Source organism: Elgaria multicarinata, chromosome 4, assembly GCF_023053635.1.
Source record: "Elgaria multicarinata webbii isolate HBS135686 ecotype San Diego chromosome 4, rElgMul1.1.pri, whole genome shotgun sequence".
Classification (NCBI taxonomy): domain Eukaryota; kingdom Metazoa; phylum Chordata; class Lepidosauria; order Squamata; family Anguidae; genus Elgaria; species Elgaria multicarinata.
This window is the reverse complement of record NC_086174.1, coordinates 11544831-11567862: the sequence shown is the minus strand read 5'-3', so window position 1 is coordinate 11567862 and position 23032 is coordinate 11544831.

Here is a 23032-nt window from a genome sequence, read left to right as displayed (position 1 = left end):
CTTGGACTGCAAGAAGATCGAACCAGTCCATACTCCAGGAAATAAAGCCAGACTGCTCACTTGAGGGAATGGTATTAAAGGCAAAACTGAAGTACTTTGGCCACATAATGAGAAGACAGGATACCCTGGAGAAGAGGCTGATGCTTGGGAAAGTGGAAGGCAAAAAGAAGAGGGGCCGACCAAGGGCAAGATGGATGGATGATATTCTGGAGGTGACAGACTTGACCTTGGGGGAGCTGGGGGTGGCAACGGCCGACAGAAAGCTCTGGTGTGGGCTGGTCCATGAAGCCATGAAAAGTCGGAAGCGACTGAACGAATAAACAACAAGGTAAGGATCACCTGGAAATTCATTGGAAGCCAGTGCACCTCACGTAAGAACAGTGCAATATAGGCCATAGCTAGATGGGGCTTTATCCCAGGGCGATCCACGGGATCATCCCTATGCATCCAAATGATGCACAGGGAATCCTGAGATCAGGGAGGGATGATCCTTCCCTTGCCCCGAGATATCACCCTCCCCTTTGGTCCCAGTTTTTCTGCGGTCCCGGGCTGAGCCCGAGACCGCAGAACGTATGGCTGGATGCCACGGGTTGACCCGGCTCCATGCGATTCCTCATGAGAAGCCGAGAGCTGTGCACGGGGCGCAGCACTCCTCAGGAATGCTACGCCAATGGGGGTAGGGTGGGGAAAGTAATTTTAATTTAACAAATAACTTACATTTTGCACTCAAGCATTTGTGCACTGCTGGCCCTTTAATAATAAAAAATGTCAGGCGAGACGCCTTTCCTTCTGAGGTCATCGCGCGTCACGTGTAAACAGAGGAGGGATCTCACATTAAACACAATGCGAGATCTTCCCTCCTCCGTCAGGGGGTAACAGGTAGGTGAATGAATAGTTTATTTGTTTGTAGCACAAAGACCTTTACAAAATACAGAATTGCTCACATATAGCAACACACATTATTTAAAATATTAAAAATATTCGAGGTACAATCCTTTCTCAACCAAGGAGTTAGTCAGTGGGTCACTCTAGGGGTGCTCCATTTATCTGCAGCACCCACCCTTTGCTATCACGACGGTACATACATGCCAAAGTCACAAGGATAATTTCAGTGATTACATTATAACCTAAAATGCTAGCAGTCAATATCTGGCATTATCAGATAGGTGGGATCTCTCTGATGATAGTTTATACAAAACAATTAAATCAAATGGTCCCCCTTACAATCTACGCAGACTTTGTTTAGAAAGTTATTTCTGATTTTTTGGGCTGCAGCCGCAAACTTTGCTACCTTGATTGTGATTACTTTACTGTGGTCCACCAGCAGATCGCAGATAATGTCTCTAGTGTGCCAACCCGCTCTTGCTAACAATAGTTCCTTTAGAAAACGGTCCCTGATTTCTTTGTACAGAGGGCAACGCAGAAGATCTCCCCAGAGCCACAAAAACAGATCCGCTGGGCATGGGGGACTTTTTTATACTTCCCCTCCAAGAAAGCAGAGGGCATTGTCTGAAAAAGAAGGGCAGTAAAGGCCTTTCTTAGGGCAGGAAACGATAGGTCAAGCAAATATTGTGAAAAGTACATAACAGGTAGGTCTAGTTAAGGCCATAGTCCATCAGGGGCAAGTCAGAAAGCAATCTGGCTGCAGCACCAGCTGCAGTTTACAAATGTTTTTCAATGGCCACCCCACAGAAATGCAAAGTGAACAAGGCATGCCTCACTGTGGCCAGATTCATCTTCTCTAGGAAATGGAACTGCTATTTTATTGCTTCTGTGAAGCATGGCGACTTGCCACTTTGCCCTTGCACTAGTGCAAAAGCCAACAAAGAACTTCCTTTTTCTCACATTCTCACACTGAGCTCGTGTGGTGTAGTAGACAGAGGGCCTTGCTAGACGAGGCCTTAGCACGCTTTGAGGCCCGGTTTCCCTGCTGTGCGTCCACATGACGCATAGGGGAATCTGGGCCCAGGCTGCGCTGAAGCCTCCCCTAACACGCCATAAGCGAAGTCGCTTATGGCGCGCCTTTTCCACAGCCCCGGCCTGAGGCCGGGGCTGCAGAACATCTAGCAAGGTCCATGGCTTTTTGCGGCTACTCGCTTACTCTCAAGAAGCCAGGAAAAGCCACGGACTGGGCACAGCGCTCAGTGCTGTGCCCATCGGGTTGGGGGGATTCCGGGGGGGAGATGGGGGGAAGGCTGGACCGGCAGGAGAGGGGGGGAAGCCGGACATCGGGGATGGGATGGGGCCAAGGGACAGACAACCAGGGATGGGATGGGGGGAGGGACAGACAACTGGGGATGGGGCCGAGGGACAGACAACCGGGGATGGGATGGAGGGAGGGACAGACAACCGGGGATGGGGCCGAGGGACAGACAATCAGGGATGGGATGGGGGGAGGGACAGACAACCGGGGATGGGGCCGAGGGACGGACAACCGGGGATGGGATGGGGCCGAGGGACAGACAACCGGGGATGGGATGGGGGCGAGGGACAGACAACCGGGGATGGGATGGGGGCAAGGGATGGATAATTTTAGGGAAAAAAACCACTTACCTTCTCCGGAGTCTTCGGGGCGCACGTGGCCCCTTTAACCAAAAAAAAAAAAAAAATGGCCAACACTGCAGGGCTTCTGTAGTCCCTGTGCGTCGGCCGTCTAGGAGGTGCGGCGGCACACGCTAAAGTTAGCACACCGGTGCCCCGCCTCCCTGCCGGCTTATCCGGCTGAGTCTAGCAAGGCCCAGAGTGTTGGACATGGACCGTAGATATTGTTCAAATCTGAATTGTCCAGATATACAGTGAATGCACGTAGGTGTACATATACACACATGTTTGCTTGGAATGCTCTTCCAGAGCAACTACGTACCACGAGTTCTGTTGTAGATTTTAAAATGCATTTGAAAACTCATTTGTTTTCAATAGCTTTTGGTATTTTAGCTTGATTTACTGTTCTTATTATTATGATTATTCTCTTATTTCTGTTTTGTGAACCCCTTCCCCCCTTTCATATGTTTTAATGTGATTTTAGATTGTAAGCCTTTAGGCAGGGTATCGCTGATTTATTTGTATATTTTGTACAGCACCAAGTACATTGTTGGTGCTACATAAATAAATAAATAAATAAATAAATATGAGCACACTTTAAACATCCCAAAGCATCGTCATGACTTTGCATTGACGTTGAAATGAAATTTCATCATGTCTCAAGTGCAGGCACTTTTTCAAAAGTTCAGATTCAAATTTTATTGGCAAAGTTTGAGCCCGGAATCAGATTTCCAGTCCAATTTCAAAGTAGAAGTGTGCCATCCCAATTTGATATTTGCCTGTTTTGATTATCTGAATCAATGAAATCAATATCAAATGTACTCAGTTCTATTGCAGGTCAGATGTCCAATACTATCAGTACCATCCCTGACAGATGGCTGTCCAGTCTCGGAATGGCCAGCCCACTACCCCCCTAGGCAATCGGATCCATTCTCTGACTACTCGGAGGGTTAGGGAGGTTTTTTTTTCCTGATGTGGCAGAAGCCATGGAGCAGCAGCGAGATATTGGAAGCCAAACCTGTGAGTGCTGTACAGCCTGCTCTGCTCTTCATAAGCTAGGGTATGTAGAGATTTTGTTAAATCCATTCTGTCTGCAATTCACAGATCCTCAGGCTCCTTTCATTCCATCATCCTCTCATTCATGGAATCCGATGTTTCTCAATTTCCCAAACTTGTATGTGTGCAAATCTCCTCCTCCAAATGTGCATTTCACCTCTGGAGGAAATGAACTTTTTCAGTTGGTGGTGTTTTGCTGTGTTTTTTTGTTTTTAATGTATTTTTCTACAGCTAAATTTGTGTAAAATGCTGGAAAATAAAAAAGTGATTTGCAAGTCCGCATAACCTGTGCAACTAGGAAAAAGCTGGTGTGCTGCGGAATTTGTGGCTCAGAGTCATCGAAATCTGAACTCCATTGTGGATTTCTCCAATATCTTTACGATACCTTGCTGTCAGATGCTGAGGGTTCATAGAATCATATAATCATAGAATAGCAGAGTTGGAAGGGGCCTACAACACCATCGAGTCCAACCCCCTGCTCAATGCAGGAATCCACCCTAAAGCATCCCTGACAGATGCTTGTCCAGCTGCCTCTTGAAGGCCTCTAGTGTGGGAGAGCCCACAACCTCCCTAGGGAACTGATTCCATTGTCGTACTGCTCTAACAGTCAGGAAGTTTTTCCTGATGTCCAGCTGGAATCTGGCTTTCTTTAACTTCAACCTGTTATTCCGTGTCCTGCACTCTGGGAGGATCGAGAAGAGATCCTGGCCCCCCTCTGTGTGACAACCTTTTAAGTATTTGAAGAGTGCTCTCATGTCTCCCCTCAATCTTCTCTTCTCCAGGCTAAACATGCCCAGTTCTTTCAGTCTCTCTTCATAGGGCTTTGTTTCCAGAGCCCTGATCATCCTGGTTGCCCTCCTCTGAACACGCTCCAGCTTGTCTGCATCCTTCTTGAATTGTGGAGCCCAGAACTGGACTCAATGCTCTAGATGAGGCCTAACCAGTGCTGAATAGAGAGGAACCAGTACCTCACGTGATTTGGAAGCTATACTTTTATTAATGCAGCCCAAAATAGCATTTGCCTTTCTTGCAGCCATATCACACTGTTGGCTCATATTCAGCTTGCGATCTACAACAATTCCAAGATCCTTCTCACTCGTAGTATTGCTGAGCCAAACTGCCAGTCTCGTCCAGCCTTTATACAAATCTATGGTGCGACCACACTTAGAATACTGTGTACAGTTCTGGTCACCACACCTAAAAAAGATATTACAGTGTTGCAAAAAGTGCAAAAAGGGGCAACTAAAATTATTAAAGGGCTGGAGCATCTCCCCTACGAGGGAAGGTTACATCAAATGGGATTGTTTAGCTTGGGGGAAAAGAGGCGAAGGGGAGACATGATAGAAGTGTACAAAATTATGCATGGTGTGGAGAATGTGGATAGGGAGACACTTTTCCCCCTCTATCAAAATACTAGAACCCAATGGGGTCATCCCATGAAGCTGATTGATGGGAGATCCAGGGTAAATAAAAGGAAGAACTTCTTCACACAGAGCATAGTTAAATTATGGAATTCACTACTACAAGATGTAGCAAACACCACCAATTTGGATGGCTTTAAAAAGGGGTTGGATAAATTCCTGTAACTGAAGGCTATCAAAGGCTACTAGTGCTGATGGCTGTGTGTTGCCTCCAGTATCCAAGGCAGAAAGCCTGTGTGCACCAGTTGCTGGGGAACATGGGCAGGAGGGTGTTGTTGCACCATGTCCTGCCTTTTTGGTCCCTGGCCAATGGCTGGTTGGCCACTGTGTGAACAGAGTGCTAGACTAGATGGACCCTTGGTCTGATCCAGCAGGGCCCTTCTTATGTTCTTATATTCTTCAGTGTTGAAGTAAGCCTCAACTATTTTTCTACTCAACTTCTGTAACATCTTTATTCCAAGAAGCCTTTCCATAATATGCAGCCTTGAATCTCTGTTTTTGCTTCTTTTAAATTTTGTTTTAACTGTTTTATTCTGTTTTTATTTTCATTTTATCTTGTACACCACTCTGAATTTTTTCAATGGGGAATGGCATATAAATATTCCAAATAAAAATAAATAATATGGAATGGAAGGGCATTTTATCCTTTGCTTCAGACAGGAAATGTCTTGGGCTAGCCCTGCAAATACTGCCTGCTACATCTCAGGTACTTCCCAAAGTTGACTGCTATTGCAGAATCTCTGGATGTCTAAAGCTGATCTTAAATAGTAACTGCCCGGAAATGAATATTTTTGTAGCCATATGATCAATCATCAGCAAGAGCTAAACTTTGAGGAAGATTTTTTAGATGACTTCATTTCAGCTGTACTTTTCATTGTCTCAGGGATTTGAACTGCAGTGATCACAAATGGCTTATACACAGTTAAATATGTCATGCAAAAATGCCTTTCTAAGTATTGCCTCCTTGCTCTCTCTCTCTCTCTCTCTATATATATATATATATGCCCCATTGCTGGAACGTCAACGGCAAATGGATTTCATTTGTGATTGTGGTAAGAGGTTGAGGATTTATTAAGTCTCTTCTCACTCAATGGCCTCATCTATAACAAGGTATTCATTGGGATCACATCAAAGGAATGATCAATAGTTGGGAAGGAAAGATGGACATAGTTTTACATCTCTCTCTCTCTCTCTTTCTCTTTCCAAGGCCAGACCCACCATGGGCTCATCTACACCAAGCAGGATATAGCACTATAAAAGCGGTATGAAAGCAGTATATAAAAGGCAGGAGCCACACCAAGCAGGATATAGAATCATAGAATCATAGAATAGCATCCCTAAAGCATCCCTGACAGATGCTTGTCCAGCTGCCTCTTGAAGGCCTCTAGTGTGGGAGAGCCCACACTAGACACTATAGTGATATGGAAGTGATATATGGGTATGTGTCAATGGGCCCCAACAGTTGTCAGTGCACTTCAATACTGCTATAAAGTAGCAGTGTGGCTCCTGCCTTTTATATACCGCTTTCATAGTGGAATATCCTGCTTGGTGTAGATGAGCCCCTTGACACAGATAGGAGCACCTCCTCTGTCAGAAGATTTGGGAAATAACTGAGCAGAAACACACCATCATTTTCTTTTTAAAAGTGATATTTTTAGATCTGTTTTTAAAAGTGGTTTTGGGGTGTGTGGGTGAGTTGAGAGATGGAACCAGCTGTATTTCTCTAGAGCATGTTTTCGTGGTGCCTGTTAGGGGTGTGCACGGACCCCCCGCTCCGCTTCACTTGCAGATCCGCCATTTTCCGGATCGGGCCGCTCCGCCCCGCCCCCGCTCCGCCCACATCCGCTCCGCTCCGCACGGAGCTCCGGATCCGGATCCGGAGCTCCGTTTTCCCCCCCCATAGGCTTGCATTGAAAGCTAAAAAATTATACAACTTTTTTTCTGTTCAAGTTAGAAACCTCATGTTTGGCACCATGACACCTCATGGGGATATACACACGCATGCCAAGTTTCAAAGCAATCCCATCATCCCCTGATTTTTGGCGAATTTTTGAAAATCGGGCACCCCACACACAACATCCCTGTGAGGTGGGCAGGGGAGGAGGGAGGGAAGGCAGGCAGGCATGCAGCTGGCATTTCTGGGGGCATAAGGAAGTGAGCCAAGGATAAGCCAGTAATGCATATAAAATGGAATAAATCAATCAATAAACAAAGGAGGGGTGGAATTAAAAGCAGCAGTGTTGCTCAATAAACAGCAAGAAGAATTTTTTAAAAAAGGCTATATCTGTCTTTTACCAGCAATAGGGGGACGTGCCCAGGGGAGGGGGAAGTAGCTGCCAGTTCAAGACACTGACAGCCACCAACAGCTCCGAGAAGAAGTAAAACGCTCACTTCGACTCAGAACAGGCATTGCTCCACCACTGAAAAGTGACCATTCACTTCAACTCATGATAGGCATTGCTCCACCGTTTTACTCTCTTTGGAAGGCTCTATGGCCTTCCAGTGCAGGAGAGAGTGGGGGCACGTCCACGATGAGATGCCCTAGGGGAGCTCATCCCCTTGCACCACATCGATTCAGTTGTTCACCAAGGTTAGGGTGGGGAGCAGTGCTGTGTTTCTATCTCTTATTCTTGGCTTAGTATATGATTTCAGGTTGTGTTTGTGCATTTGGTGGGGCTACTGTGTTAAAAAACACGGGGAAAAGCCCGTTCAGATGAAGAAAGAGAAGTTTCCTAGAATCCCAAGTTACCTGTTTTGCCTATGCCCTCCTCCAACTTTGGGATCATCATGACCGGGAGCTGACTCTGCCCCTCAGCCCTTTGAAAAAGGTATTTTTCCCGCCGATTTTTAAAAAACTTCTAGCCCGCGACCCGTACGATGCAGAAAGTTGAGAGTGGTCTCAAAATGACCCCCATCCACGACTCTCTGTGCACAAGAATTTTCAGAATGATAGCTTAAAACCCCCCCCAGTTATCCCCGATTCTTTCCCTCAATGCAATCCTATGGGCGAAAAGCCGAAAACGCAGTTTGAGCCGCGCGGTTGACCCGATTTTCACAAAAATATAGCCCGCGACCCGTACGATGCAGAAAGTTGAGAGTGGTCTCAAAATGACCCCCATCCACGACTCTCTGTGCACAAGAATTTTCAGAATGATAGCTTAAACCCCCCCCCAGTTATCCCCGATTCTTTCCCTCAATGCAATCCTATGGGCGAAAAGCCGAAAACGCAGTTTGAGCCGTGCGGTTGACCCGATTTTCACAAAAACATTGCACGTGAACCGCAGCACGCAGAAAGTTGAGAGTAGTCTCAAAATGACCCCCATCCACGACTCTCTGTGCACAAGAATTTTCAGAACGATAGCTTAAACCCCCCCCCCCAGTTATCCCCGATTCTTTCCCTCAATGCAATCCTATGGGCGAAAAGCCGAAACGCAGTTTGAGCCGCGCGGTTGACCCGATTTTCAAAAAAATATAGCACGCGACACGGACAACGCAGAGAGGTGAGAGTGGTCTCAAAATGACCCCCATCCACGACTCTCTGAGCACAAGAATTTCCAGAGCGATAGCTTCAAAAACAACGTAGTTATGCGCGATTATTTGCCGCAATGCAATCCTATGGCGAAATGTTTTCAAGATGGCGACCGGAGCGCTCCGCCTGAACTTGGAGCTCCGAAAAATGGTCGCTTCTCTTCGCCTTGCTTCTAGGGGGTCCACGGTCCGCTCCTACTCCGCCTCTGGGTAAGGCGGAGCAGGCCAATCCGCTACTGCTTCTACGCTCCTAATCGGAGCGGAGCACATCCCTAGTGCCTGTATCATTAAAAGAAAATGTGCAAAGCTACTTCAAACATTACAATTGCTTGGATCCAGAGTTAGCCTTCCTTTTGAAATCAATGGGACTTCAGTTAGTAATGGAAAAACTGATGTCCCATTGATGTCAATGGATCTACTCTAAGGATGACTTGGGCCTTAGCTAGACCTAAGGTTTATCCCTGGATTGTCCAGGGGTCAAACCTGTTCATCTAGGTGACACACAGGGGATCCAGTGCTCAGGCAGGGGCGAACCCTGAATGATCCCAGGAGAAACCTTAGGTCTAGCTGTGGCCTAAGTCAGGATTCAACCCAATCTGTATTAAATGTTTAATGTCTACCCACTTCTACTCTAATATATGAAAAAAATCTGGGAATCTCTTGTTTCCCCCAAGATATTGCTAATTTTTTTAAAATTAAACATCCTTAGAGCAGTCTTCTCCTGCTAGATGTTCAGGCAATGAGTCTTCAAGAAATGATTCCACCCACCCACCCTTAGATTGGAACCAGGTCCACTTGATCTAGCATCCTCTTCAGAGGAGGGCAACCAGGATGACCAGGGGTCTAAAAACAAATCCCTATGAAGAGAGACTGAAAGAACTGGGCATGTTTAGCCTGGAGAAGAGTAGGCTGAGGGGAGACATGATAGCACTCTTCAAATACTTAAAAGGTTGTCACACAGAGGAGGGCCAGGATCTCTTCTCCATCCTCCTAGAGTGCAGGACACGGAATAACGGGCTCAAGTTAAAGGAAGCCAGATTCCAACTGGACATCAGGAAAAACTTCCTGACTGTTAGAGCAGTACGACAATGGAATCAGTGACCTAGGGAGGTTGTGGGCTCTCCCACACTAGAGGCCTTCAAGAGGCAGCCGGACAACCCTCTGTCAGAGATGCTTTAGGGTGGATTCCTGCATTGAGCAGGGGGTTGGACTCGATGGCCTTGTAGGCCCCTTCCAACTCTGCTATTCTATGATTCTATGATTCTATGATAACAGCCAGCCAGATCCTTCTGTTATCTTTTTTTAAGATAACAAGTCTTAGGTGGCTACAAGGTGATGGTCATTACCTGTTTCATCCTTACTAATGCAGCAGAAGATCAGGTGAACCAAGGAGCCAAGAGCATGGAAACATGTCTTTTATTTATTTATTTATATTTGTATACAGCTTTTAAAGACAAAAGCTCCATTAAGGCACTTTATATGTAAACGCTATTAAACAATGATACAAACCTTAAGGTTCTTTCTCTTTATTTCTGAACAACGCACAATATTTTTTTCGGGCAGAAATATTTGAGGGACCATTTCACCAAAATTGTCCAGGGGAAGGAGAAATCTTCTGACAAATCCTTGGGGATAAGTAGCACAGTTTCTTCCTCCCCGCACCCCAAGGTATTTGTTGTTGTTGGCTGCTGCCACAAGTGGTGGCATCAGGAATTGCGTTGGCAGCTTGACCGCCCTTTGGCATCCTCCCCAAAGCCCTGGACCCAACCCTGCACCATTCCGGGGCATAGTGCATGTATGGGGATGTTGGCTGTGACCAAAAAAATGGTGGAGAATATTCATAGAAAATTCTGCAAAGCTGAGAAAAAGGAAGATCTCAGAAATTTGCTCAGCAAAATGACTTCTGAGAAATTTCAACTCAGTCAAACTCCATATGATCAGGGGTCTGAAGACAAAGCCCGATGAGGAGAGACTGCAAGAACTGGGCAGGTTTAGCCTTGCGAAGAGAAGGCTGAGGGGAGACTTTGTAGCACTCTTCAAGGACTTGAAAGGTTGTCACACAGAGGGGGGGCAGAATCTCTTCTCAATCATCCCAGAGTGCAGGGCACGGAATAATGGGCTCAAGTTACAGGAAACCAGATTCCAACTGGACATCAGGAAAAATGTCCAGTATGTTAATGGAATCAATGACCCAGGGAGGTCGTGGGCTCTCCAACACTAGAGGCATTCAAGAGGCAGCTGAACAGACATCTGTCATGGATGCTTTAAGGTGGATTCCTGCATTGAGCAGGGGTTGGCCTCAATAGCCTTATAGGCCATCGATTCCAACTCTACTATTCTATGATAGTAGAATACTATCAAGTTTCTTCTAGAGGACAAGCTTCATAACTAGCTACCTGCCTATTCAGTGCCTGACCACCCATCCTTTGGTTAGGGATGTATGAGAAATTTTGATTCAGTTCATTTTTTTATCATGATTTTACCCAGCTCTTACCTTCTGGAATGAAGATGGACTCAGACGCAATCTGTGATCGAAATTTCTGAGCTTCCAATATGATTCGCAGACACAAACAAATCCACTCAAAAGTATGTGCAGAGTTTGAAAAGTGTTGCAATGAGCTTTGACACGGAATTCAGAGAACTTTGGCGAACTCAAGTTTTGCTGATTTGCTCATTCCTACCTTTGACTGCTCCATTCCAAACTAACCTTATGCTGCACTTGTATGCCTTGCTGGGACACACCGCCTGCATTTGATTATATCTTTATCTTCATCTTCATCCATCACCAACTGGGATGTTGCTTTTTCTCTCTTTTCTCCTTCTTGACCCTGATCCCCTTTCAATTGAGGGACCTGCCATGGATCGAACTTCTTCTTTATCGAAACATTGGGTATCCTCCCACTGGATCCCCCATTCAGACAAAAGTGGCTTTACCGGGACCTGCCAAAAGGGATCGATGGAACTCTTAAGTCTCATGACAGTGAAGCAACGGTTGGTTGTACAGTTGGCATACATACATATGAAGGAGGCGGAATGAATGATAGAAACCTATCACACAAACCTTCCCTGTATGACCAAAATTATCAGCAAAGCACATATACCCACAGAAAAAGACCAAGTAGTACTTGAAACATTTCCATTTTCAATACCAAAATGAATACCTTGATGCACAACACTGAATAATAGGCCTTTTAAATAAAAGTATTAGAAGAATATATCAGCAACATGATATAAAATCTAAGACTACTACCACGCAATGGATATTTTTTTAAAAAAAAAAACTTTCACTATAAAATCACTGGATGATAAGACAGTACAATATATATGTTGGATTCAAAGAGTAGGGATCTTTTTTAATATAAGTGTTTTATGATGTACTCATACATCATTTCCAACCCAAATGCTAAACAAAACAGTGTTTCTTCCCTTCTCTGAAAGACACATAATGATAGATTTTCATTATTCTGTGTGATTCTTGCAAGCTAATTTTTCAGCCCAAACTTTTGTGTCATTCAATGGTGGCAATGAGAAGGCTCCAGTATATCTGATTTCTTGTTGTAAATATCTTTCATGAAATGGCAGCAGCAAATTAAGCTTTGCTGCTGCAGAAAATGTTGGGGTACCTAACTTGTATTCCACTACTGCTGTTTCACTGGAATCAGTGCTTCATTTATCCCTCAATGGTGCATTGATTGCTTAGGTAAGCCACAAAACAAAGATAATTTAATTAGAAATTACTAAAACTCTGTTTTGGAATACAGTATTTTCCCCTTTACGTGGAATTCTTCCTTCCCTCCAAAAATGATTTCATCTTGATCAGTCTTCCCTACGGATGGGGGAGAAAACAATATAGTTCACATTTTCACAAGAATTTACATAATTTTACACTTTTGAACACATTCATGAAACTCAGACTTCTTTTGAAATTCACACTTTTCTGAATTTTGCAATGGACTTCTCCAATAAGGGGGGTGGGGGAGGCATATGAAAAGGCATACATTAGAGGAAAGTGAACGCAAAAATATCAGTGAAAACAATGTTCAAATGCATTATGTTAGGAAAACCACTTGCAAAATGTGTGTGTATTAGGCAAAATTGTTTATATTAGGAGAACTGCCCCACCCCAAGAAATGTACAAACTTTCACACAAACATTTTAAAAATGCTCCGAATTTGGGATAAAGCAAACTTGACCGAGGGGGGAGGGGTGGATGAGAAATGGAGAGAACCCCAAATTGACAGATTTGTCAATCCTGCATCCTGTTTCCGTCCAGTCTGAAACTTCTAGAAATTTTAGGGATGGCATGGGTGCCTAGTTGGCACTCAATGCCCAGTGAGAAATTGCCAGCATGGCTCTTGGACACCACTCTGTGGACCCCGGTGCTTGCATCCACACCTATAATATTGCATAAATATTACTGAGGTCACTGAGGTCATCCAAAGGCCTGCTCCTGGTGGTTCCACACAGATCCATCCTCCGATTGGAATCCACCAGGGGAAGAGTCTTCAGCGTGATGGCACCCCTCCTGTGGAATTCCCTGCCTCTGGAGGTCAGGAAGGTGCCAACCTTGTACTCCTTTCGGCGCCTCCTGAAAACATCTTTATTCCAAGAAGCCTTTCCTTAATATGCAGCCTTGGATTACTGTTATTGCTTCTTTTAAATTTTGTTTTAACTGTTTTTATTCAGTTTTTATTTTCATTTTACCTTGTACACCGCTCTGAAATTTTTCAATGGGGAGCGGTATATAAATATTCCAAATAAATAAATAAATGGCCCATTTATGGCCGTCATTTCTGCATGATCAATTTCCAGAGATACCCAAGCTGCCATTTCTGCACTAAATGGCAGCTTGCTAAGAGGATGGGGGGCCCAGACTTCCTGGTGGAACCACGGGCTCAATTGAAGACGGCGACGGACCCGCGGACGGAGGCAGGTAAGGCCCCCCTCCTCCTTACCGGGCTCTGCCGCCATCACTGCATGGGCGGCGATGGCGGCAGGGCCCGGTAACCCCCCCATGGGGGGGACCGGAGCTCCGATCCAGATCCGGAGCTCCAAGCGGAGCGGAGTGGGCACAGGCGGAGTGGGGGCGGGGCGGAGTGGGCCGATCCGAAAATGGCGGATCTTAAAGTGAAGCGGAGTGGGGGGTCCGTGCACACCCCTAGTGTCTTCACCTGGTGCTGAAAAGAGCTCTCTGGGAGCTCATTCCACAATCAGGGTGCCGCAACACAAAAGGCCCTCTTCTTAGTAACCACCCACTCCCATCCTTTAGTGGGGACTCCTGGAGAAGACTTCTGAAGATGACCTTAGGGTCTGAGCAGGTATATGTGGAACAAGATATCCTTCCAGCAAACTAGCCCCAAGCTATTTAGGGCTTTGAATGTTAATACCAGCACTTTCAGTGAGGCCAAGAGAGAGGATTTATTGTTCTGCCTCATTTTCAGGATGTTTTATCATTAATACGTGTGGTGTTTTTGAGCTTACCTAATCCCTACATGGTAGACAAGGGCGCTGTATGAGTGTTTTCTTTTTATTATTACACATCTCTCCTTTAATCTGGAGCTTACCAGACTGCCTGTGCTTTCTGATCTGAAAAAAGCCGTATGGGAGGAATCAACTCATGCAGTCTTCACCCGAAGTGCAGGAAGCCAAGGAGGCTACAGGTTGCCAGAAAGATGATTGTGCAATGAAAGACAGGACAATCGTCCACAGTCTTTGGTCACTTCCTAGGGAAGCACAAGAACCCCCAACCCAACCTTCTGAAGATGGTCTTAGAATTTCTTCAAAATTTCCTTCTCCTGTAATTATCTTCTTGAAAGCAGTTTCTTATCTATTCAACTGAATAATAATAGTAAAAAAAATGGGTTAAACTTTTGGCACAGCACTAATCTTTAGCCTAGCTGTGTAGCAAAGACCTTTCATATCTTTGATCAATTGAGTAGCTTAACAGTTCCAATTTTATTGGCACTAGCAAATTTTTATTCCTGTCTATGCAAAGCCAGGCTCAAAGGCCGTTATTAAACATTGAAAAGCAATAGTCCCATGTTTGATCATGAGTCAGCCTAGCAGTGATTTCTCTCCCCTGAAACAGGTGACAACTCTATATGGACTTTGCTCCTCTTTCCATTTAACAACTCTTTGAGTGAAGGGTCTAGGACTAGGACCATCTCCAAGCTGGAGTCCTTCACTTTTGGCCATACTGGCTAGGAATAATGGAACTTGCAGTCCAACCCACTGAGGCCAGATCAACACCAAGCAGGATATAACACTTTGAAAGTAGTATGAAAGCGGTGTATAAGAGGCAGGAGCCATACTGAACAGGATATAGCATTATGAAAGTGGTATGAAAGTGGCTAGTCCATCTTAATACTCAATACCATAGCACAACTGTCAAACTTTCTAATGAAGATGGCCAGGATGTGAACATTATTTTGCAAGCCATTACAAATAGCAAGGTTTTCTAGGAACCAATGGAAGAGGAAAGAGAGTCTATCACAAGGTACTTCATTGAAAGGAGGAACCTCAGGGAGGAAACGAGAGAGAGGGGGGATTGACTAAGGTTACTTTTATGGCACATATCAGATTTGAACTGGTGATGGGATGGCCACAAGTCTAGGGGTGTTGGAGAAATGCACAACAGAATCAAATGAGTTCAGATTTCAGTGAATCTAACCTGTGGACCAGCTTTTCCCAAATTGCATGGACTCCATGGACTTGCAGACCATTTTTCAAAACTTTCTAGAATTTTCTGGAAATTCAGTCATAGAAAAATATGTCAAATAAAAAACCCTGGGTGAAAATGCTCATTTCCCCTATAGGCTAAATTATGAAAATGGGCATTTAGGGGAGGGATTTGGGAAATGTGGATTTCCACAAATTCAGGAAGTTGGGGGGGGGGGGAAATCCAATTCCACCAATGAGCAAGCCTCATCAAAAAGATTTATTTATTTATTTATTTATTTCATTTCATTTCAATACCGCCCAATAGCCGAAGCTCTCTGGGCAGTTCACAAAAATTAAAACCATGAAGAGCATAATAAAACAACTAACAATTTAAAAACACAAATACAAAATACCATATAAAAAGCACGACCAGGATAAAACCATACAGCAAAAGTTGATATAGGTTAAAATATGAAATTAAAACAGGAGAGTTTAAATTTAAGTTAAATTAGGTGTTAAAATACTGAGAAAATAAAAAGGTCTTCAGCTGGTGACGAAAGGAAAACAATGTAGGCGCCAAGCGAACCTCTCTGGGGAGCTCATTCCACAGCCGGGGTGCCGCAGCAGAGAAGGCCCTCCTCCTAGTAGCCACCTGCCTCACTTCCTTCGGCAGGGGCTCACAGAGAAGGACCCCTGTGGATGATCTTAAGGTCCGGGCAGGCACATATGGGAGGAGGTGTGGAAATGTGTCACCAAAAAAGAAGACAAAAGAGGACAAAGATGTGCATACAGTAATTTATTGGCATAGATGCAGACTTAGGCCTTAGCTAGACCAGACTATATCCCGGCGCGAACCCCGGGATTATCTCTCTGTGTCCCGGGATATAGCCCTCCACTTTGGGCCTGGTTTTTCCACGGTCTCGGGCGTGTGGCCCATTTCTGCGTTTTTACCTGGCTTCTCACATTTACTTGCGCGGAGCTGGGAGGAGCGCTGCACCCATTGGAGCTGGGGTGGGGGGAGTGGGGAAAGTAATGAAAAAAATTAAAAACCTTACCTTTGCGCATGAGCATTCATGCACTCCATCCCCTTTAAAAAATAAAAATGGCAGGCACAATGCTTCTCTTCCTGAGGTCATCGCGCGTTACGTGTAAACAAGGGTGAGATCTCACGTTAATCGCAACACAAGGTCTCCCCTCCTCTCCCCTAGAGTTTCTGGTAAGTCTAGCTAAGGTCGTTGAAATAATTACTATAATTTAAATAGAAAGTAGGGTGATCATATGAAAAGGAGGACAGGGCTCCTGTATCTTTAACAGTTGCATAGAAAAGGGAATGTCAGCAGGTGTCATTTGTATATATGGAGAACCTGATGAAATTGCCTCTTCATCGCAACAGTTAAAGGTGCAGGAGCTATACTAGAGTGACCAGATTTAAAAGAGGGCAGGGCACCTGCAGCTTTAACTGTTGCGATGAAGAGGAAATTTCCTTTTCAATACAACTGTTAAAGATACAGGAGCCCTGTCCTCCTTTTCATATGGTAACCTTATAGAAAGGCAATACATCTCACCATAGTGGAGAATAGTGTGACCAGATGATCTTGTGTCTGCTTGCTCAGTCAGCTGTTGTCTGGGTCCTAAGTGTTGATGGGCAACTCCAAAGCCCCTGCTCTACCATGTCACAGTTCTTGATTTTTAAACCAGGTCTCAGACTGGGCAACCCTTCAAGTAGAAGACACCTTCAAACAGAGGATGGTCCTCTGACTACCCTTCAAATAGAGGACTGTTGTCTATAAAGTTTGACACATGGCCACCTAAACTGGTGACTCCCCACTTCATTGATCAGAGCACAGTCCTAGCACCACCATCCCCCATCTTCATAGGGTGGTGCATTGGTGGCTTTCTGCCCTCAGTACATCTGCCAACCATAGACAGCAGAAAGCCCCCAAACAGGATGTTCTGGGATTAGGCTGAGGAGACTCCACCTTTGAGTCCACTGCATGCAAAACTGTTCCATTTCCCCAGACAGGCCAAACCAGAGGCTCATCAGCCTCACCACCCCTGGTGCTGGGGGTGGGTGAACATGTTATGTTTGCGTTCATATCATTTCTTGAAATTCTTTTTCGAAGCTTGTTTCACTTTCTTTGCATTCCCAAATTGAAGTGTTCCCTTTAAAAAAAAAAGTATACATTTTTTCCAATTGGAAAAAAATGCTTTAAAATAAATGCACATTTTCCCCCATACGCTTTAAAAAAAAATGTGCATTTTTTCCCAATTGAAAATGCACGTTTTCCCCATTGGCGAAAACGCGAAATAGTGGATTTTGCAGGGAAATGCGCAAGTCTGCATCTTCAGAACGGGACACTTGCAAAAGCACATTTGGGATATTGCGAACATTTCCTGAGAACTCTGTCCCTGCTCACGTTCAGGGTTGGGATGGTTTGCATGTTGGGATGGTTTGCAAACAGGAGCAACATTCTGGAAGATCCCTATCTGGAGCTGGGTGCTTATTTTGGAGGGGAGTTGTTCTGCATTGATTTTCTGGGTGGGCACACACCCACACCCACAAGCACACCCCTACACACACACACCCCTTCTACCCTGGCTAGCATGAGCCAACGGAGCTTGGCATGGGGCAGGAGTTCTGCTGCTCTGCTCCTGCCTGGCTCCATTTAGAGCTGCTCTTAGGTCCACACTAGATGGGATATCAATTGTGTGATTAACTCCTGCATGCTTGGGCCATAGCTAGACCTAAGGTTTATCCCAGGATTGTCCTGGGGTAAAACCTTTTCATCTAAGTGCCACACAGGGCATCCAGCGCTCAGGCAGGGACGAACCCGGGATGATCCTGGGATAAACCTTAGGTAGGGTGACCAACTGTCAGGATTTCCCCGGATTTGTCCTGGTTTTTGTTCTTTCCATGGTGTCAGGGGGGATTTTCTATAATTTTCAATAATGTCCTGGAATGACACACCTTCCTCTTTAAGGCTGCCATTAGCATGGCAGGAGGGAATGACATGCTTTCTTGAGGCACATCATTCCCCCAACCCGAGCTCCAATTGAGGTCTTAAAGGGGAAAGTGGGTCATTCGTGGACATTATAGAAAAGGCCCCAATTGGAGTGGATGGTGGTGGTGCAGAATGAAATCCTTTCCCCTCCTCCACTCCAATCGGGTTCTTTAAGGTGGCGGGGGAATAATGTACTTTCTGCAGGACTCAGAAAGCTGCTTCTCCCCACACACACTAGGTGTCCTCTTTTTTGGTTTCCCAAATATGGTCACCCTACCTTAGGTCTAGCTACGGCCTTGGTTTCTCCCCCAATAGCTCGCACGATCCCCATTGTTGCTGATTTCAGTTTCGACAACGTTACCTTGGATCTGCCCTGCAGACGCAGTTCGAAAGCAAGCAGATTTACAGGGAGAAATCAAACAGGCTCCACAGAAGCTGATATTGCTTTGTCCTCCTCCCCTTCCCCCCACCCCCGCTATTGTGTAAAATGTAAAACAGGTATGTGTAAAGTTACTATGTCAAGAGTACTGTGTGAACACAACCCCTAGACTGGTCCTGGGGGGAAGAGGGGGATTAATAGCAGTTTCTAATAATAAAAATTAAAAAGGACCTGTACCTTTGCTTATTATCAGTTCTCTCTGGATATGCAAACAACCCTGTCTACAGACACACACACCCTAGTGTTTCCAGCCAAGTCCCCCCCCACACTCCACAGCAAACATTAGTTGTAGAACAAGCCGAGAGGCCTGTTTGCAATTAGTGTAGACCATTTTAACTACCTGTTAGGCTGTAACAGTCTCTCTCTCTCTCTCTCTCTCTCTCTCTCTCTCTCTCTCTCTCTCTCTCTCTCTCTCTCTCTTTATTGCTTGATCTCTAGGAAAAGGGTCTGGAGAAATAACAGCATGGACTACATACATCAATATTGGGTTTTATTTCCTCCTCAAAACGCTTTGCATTACTGTGCAATCATTATAGTATTTAATGTATGGCCTATCACAGTAGTCTTCAGTCTTTCTGACCTCGGTGGATCCACCTTTAACCCCCATTAGTAAGCAGGGAACCACTTTTAATTTTTTACCCTAGGGGTCCATCTTTGTCCCCTCCCTGTCTTTCTCTTGTTCTCTGACTCCTTTTGTTCCTTTGCAACAAAAATGGAAGAGAATGAGGTGGAGATGCCGCTAGTGAAAATAGCGTTAAATTTAGGGTGACCATATGAAAAGGAGGACAGGGCCCCTGTGTCTTTAACAATTGTATTGAAAAGGGAATTTCAGCAAGGGTCGTTTTTATGCATGAAGCACCTGGTGAAATTCCCTCTTCATCGCAACAGTTAAAGCCGCAGGAGCCCTGCCCTCTTTTGTAACTGGTCACTCTAATATAGCTCCTGGAGCTTTAACTGTTGTGTTGAAGAGGGAATTTCACCAGGTGCTGCATGCATAACAATGACACCTGCTGAAATTCCCTTTTCAATGTAACTGTTAAAGATAGAGAAGCTCTGTCCTCCTTTTTGTATGGTCAGCCCATTTAAATTAAGGATTAGCCCATTCATGGACCACAGCTCACCATCTGAAGATTAGCTAAAGCCATAGACGATGTAAACTTCCTGAGATAACCTGCAAAAGAAGACCAAAGAGAGCAGACTATTTTTTTTCCAAATATACAAATATTTTATGACTATATAATAGACCAAATTTATCAAGACTTATTTCCTGAAAGCTCCTTTTAGCCACTGGCTGTGCTTTTGTGATGCCACAAAGTGTCCAAATGCATGAACCCTTTTCAGACATTCTTAATCCATGGTGGGCTGTGATGCATTCCAGCAGCCACTGTGAATTTTCAAGCCACAGCAGACAGTTGACACAGCTTAGTGTGATGTGTGAACCCAGCGAGGGTGGGTTATCCCCATAGTTAACAAACCACCCACAACCCTATTTATTTATTTATTTATTTATTTATTTATTTATTTATTTATTACATTTTTATACCGCCCAATAGCCGAAGCTCTCTGGGCGGTTCACAAAAACCCAAGGCCTGTTTCTGGGTTGTGTGAGGGAGGGTGTTATTAACCACAGCAACAAGTTACCCTATGCTGGGTTTGCACATCATGATAAGCCATAGTGACCACCCATCATGGTTCAAATATTCACGATGGCCACCAGCATGTGCCACGAACCCAGAGCAGCTTAAATAAGCCACGGTGGCCTGCAGTAATTATACAAACCAGTCAGTGGGACCAGGAGCATGGTAGAAGATTCTGAACAGTCTATTTTACATATACCTATTGATAGGGATTTAAAATGTGAGAATCTTTTGTGCTTACAAATATATTAATTGTAAACTACCTAGAGAACCTCGGCTGTTTGGCAGTATAAATCTGAAATAATAATAATAATAATAATAATAATAATAATAATAATAATAATATACTCTCCAACTTCCTGAAACATGGTTCCCATTGGTAGTAGAATCCATATCCTAAAAATCTGGAGTGCATGGAACTGGTCATAACTATGATATGTATGCTAACCATGCACTATTTACAGAATTCTGTGTTTTACTTATTTATACTTTGGTGTAAGGTTGTTGTGTTCAAGGTAGCTTAGCTCATTCATTAAAAACAAACCATAGAATGTAAGCATTTAAACACCCCAAACATCACTATAGAGAGGACAAAATGGGCATAGCACATGCTGACTCTGATGTCTGTGGACCTGTTTGATGAAATGTTCAAGTTGTCCACCCACAAGAGAGGAGAAGCAACACGGCAGTCCTCAAAAAAGCTTGATGACAGAACAGCCGATTTTGCCACTCCAGGCCCAGCAGCTGAAGAGAATCAGTTCGGACCATTTGAGAAAAGTAGTCTGGGCTCATCTACACCAAGCAGGATATTCCACTATGAGAGCGGTATATAAAAGGCAGGAGCCACACTACAGCTTTATAGCAGTATTGAAGTGCACTGACAACTGTTGGAGCCCATTGACACATACCATATACTGCTTTCATACCACTTTCATAGTGTTATATCCTGCTTGGTGTAGATGTGTCATGGGCCCCAACAGTTGTCAGTGCATTTCAGTACCTCTATAAAGCAATAGTGTAGATCCTGCAGTGCACTTCAATACCGCTATAAAGCAGTAGTGTGGCTCCTGCCTTTTATATACCGCTTTCATACCACTTTCATAGTGGAATATCTGCTTGGTGTAGATGAGCCCTTGGGTACAGCCGCAGAGGAACAAAGTAACTACTACTGTTAGAGATGTCACTTTAACTATGTTAGAGATGTCACTTTGTGAACCGCCCAGAGAGCTCCGGCTATTGGGCGGTATAGAAATGTAATAAATAAATAAATAAATAAATAAATAAATAAACTAGTATTTTCATTTTGAGCATATATTGTATTGAAAGCAGTATACAAAAGCTTTAAATTAATCAATCAACCAATCAACCATGTAAACTATAAGCATGGCCTATATTTTCCCTACTTCTACCACGAACCTATATCCATATACTCAGAGAGAGCATTCAAATTGACATTGATGAGGAAGAAGCTATGGGCTCCAGAACTTGCACACTCCCTCGTGTACACAGCTATAAAGCAGTAGAGTAGATCCTGCAGTGCACTTCAATGCCGCTATAATGCAGTAGTGTGGCGCCCGCCTTTTACGTACCACTTTCATACCACTTTCATACTGGAATATCCTGCTTGGTGTAGATGAGCCCTGTGACCCTGGCAGTGGAACCACTGCAGTAAGAAGAGCAAATTGAGGAAAGTTCTAGATGTATATCCACTTCTCTTTTCATATGTGGTCTCTCTTCATGTACAGATACAGCAAAACTTTGGCGGTATCCTATTCGACGTTGGCCCTAATGTAAGTTACACTGTGCTAGATGGGTTTTCTAGCCCATTATGTCCTAATCTAGACATTAGCTAGACCTACCTCTTAGTCCGCAACAGAGGGGTGAAGATCTCGCAATGGTTTTATGGTGAGATCCCCCCTCTGTTTACACAAGGCGCGCGACAACCTCAGACAGGGAGGCGTCACGCCCGCCATTTTTTTACAGTTAAAGGGCCAGCAGCGCACCAACGCTCATGCGCAAAAGGTAAGTTATTTTTTTTAAAAAAAATACTTCCCCCGCTCCCCCTATCCCAGCCCCGATGGGAGCATTGCGCCCCATGCGTGGGTCCCGGCTCCTCGCAAGGAAGCACAAGGAGCCGGGATAAACCATGGTGCCCGGCCACATGTGCCGTGGTCTCGGGCTGAGCCTGAGACTGCGGAATAACTGGGTGTAAAGGAGAGGGCAAGGTCCCGGGGCAAGGGAGGGATCATTCCTCCCTGATCCTGGCATCCCTTGTGCATCATCTGAATGCACAGGGACGATCCCAGGGATCATCCCGGCATTTCGTCCCATCTAGCTGTGGCCCTAGAATTAGGGTGACCATATGAAAAGGAGGACAGGGCTCCTGTATCTTTAACAGTTGTATTGAAAAGGGAATTTCAGCAGGTGTCATTAGTATATATGGGGAACCTGGTGAAATTTCCTCTCCATCACACCAGTTAAAGCTGCGGGTGCCCTGCCCTCTTTTAAATCTGGTTACTTTAGTAGCTCCTGCAGCTTTAACTGTTGTGATGAAGAGGGAATTTCACCAGATTCTCCATATATACAAAGGACACCTGCTGAAATTCCCTTTTCTATGAAACTGTTAAAGATGCAGGAGCCCTGTCCCCCTATTCATATGGTCACCCTACCTAGAATCACTGTGAAATCTGTAAGTAAATGCAGTGGTAGGTGTTTTGGTTAAAGACTAAAAAGCCCTAACCTATACCT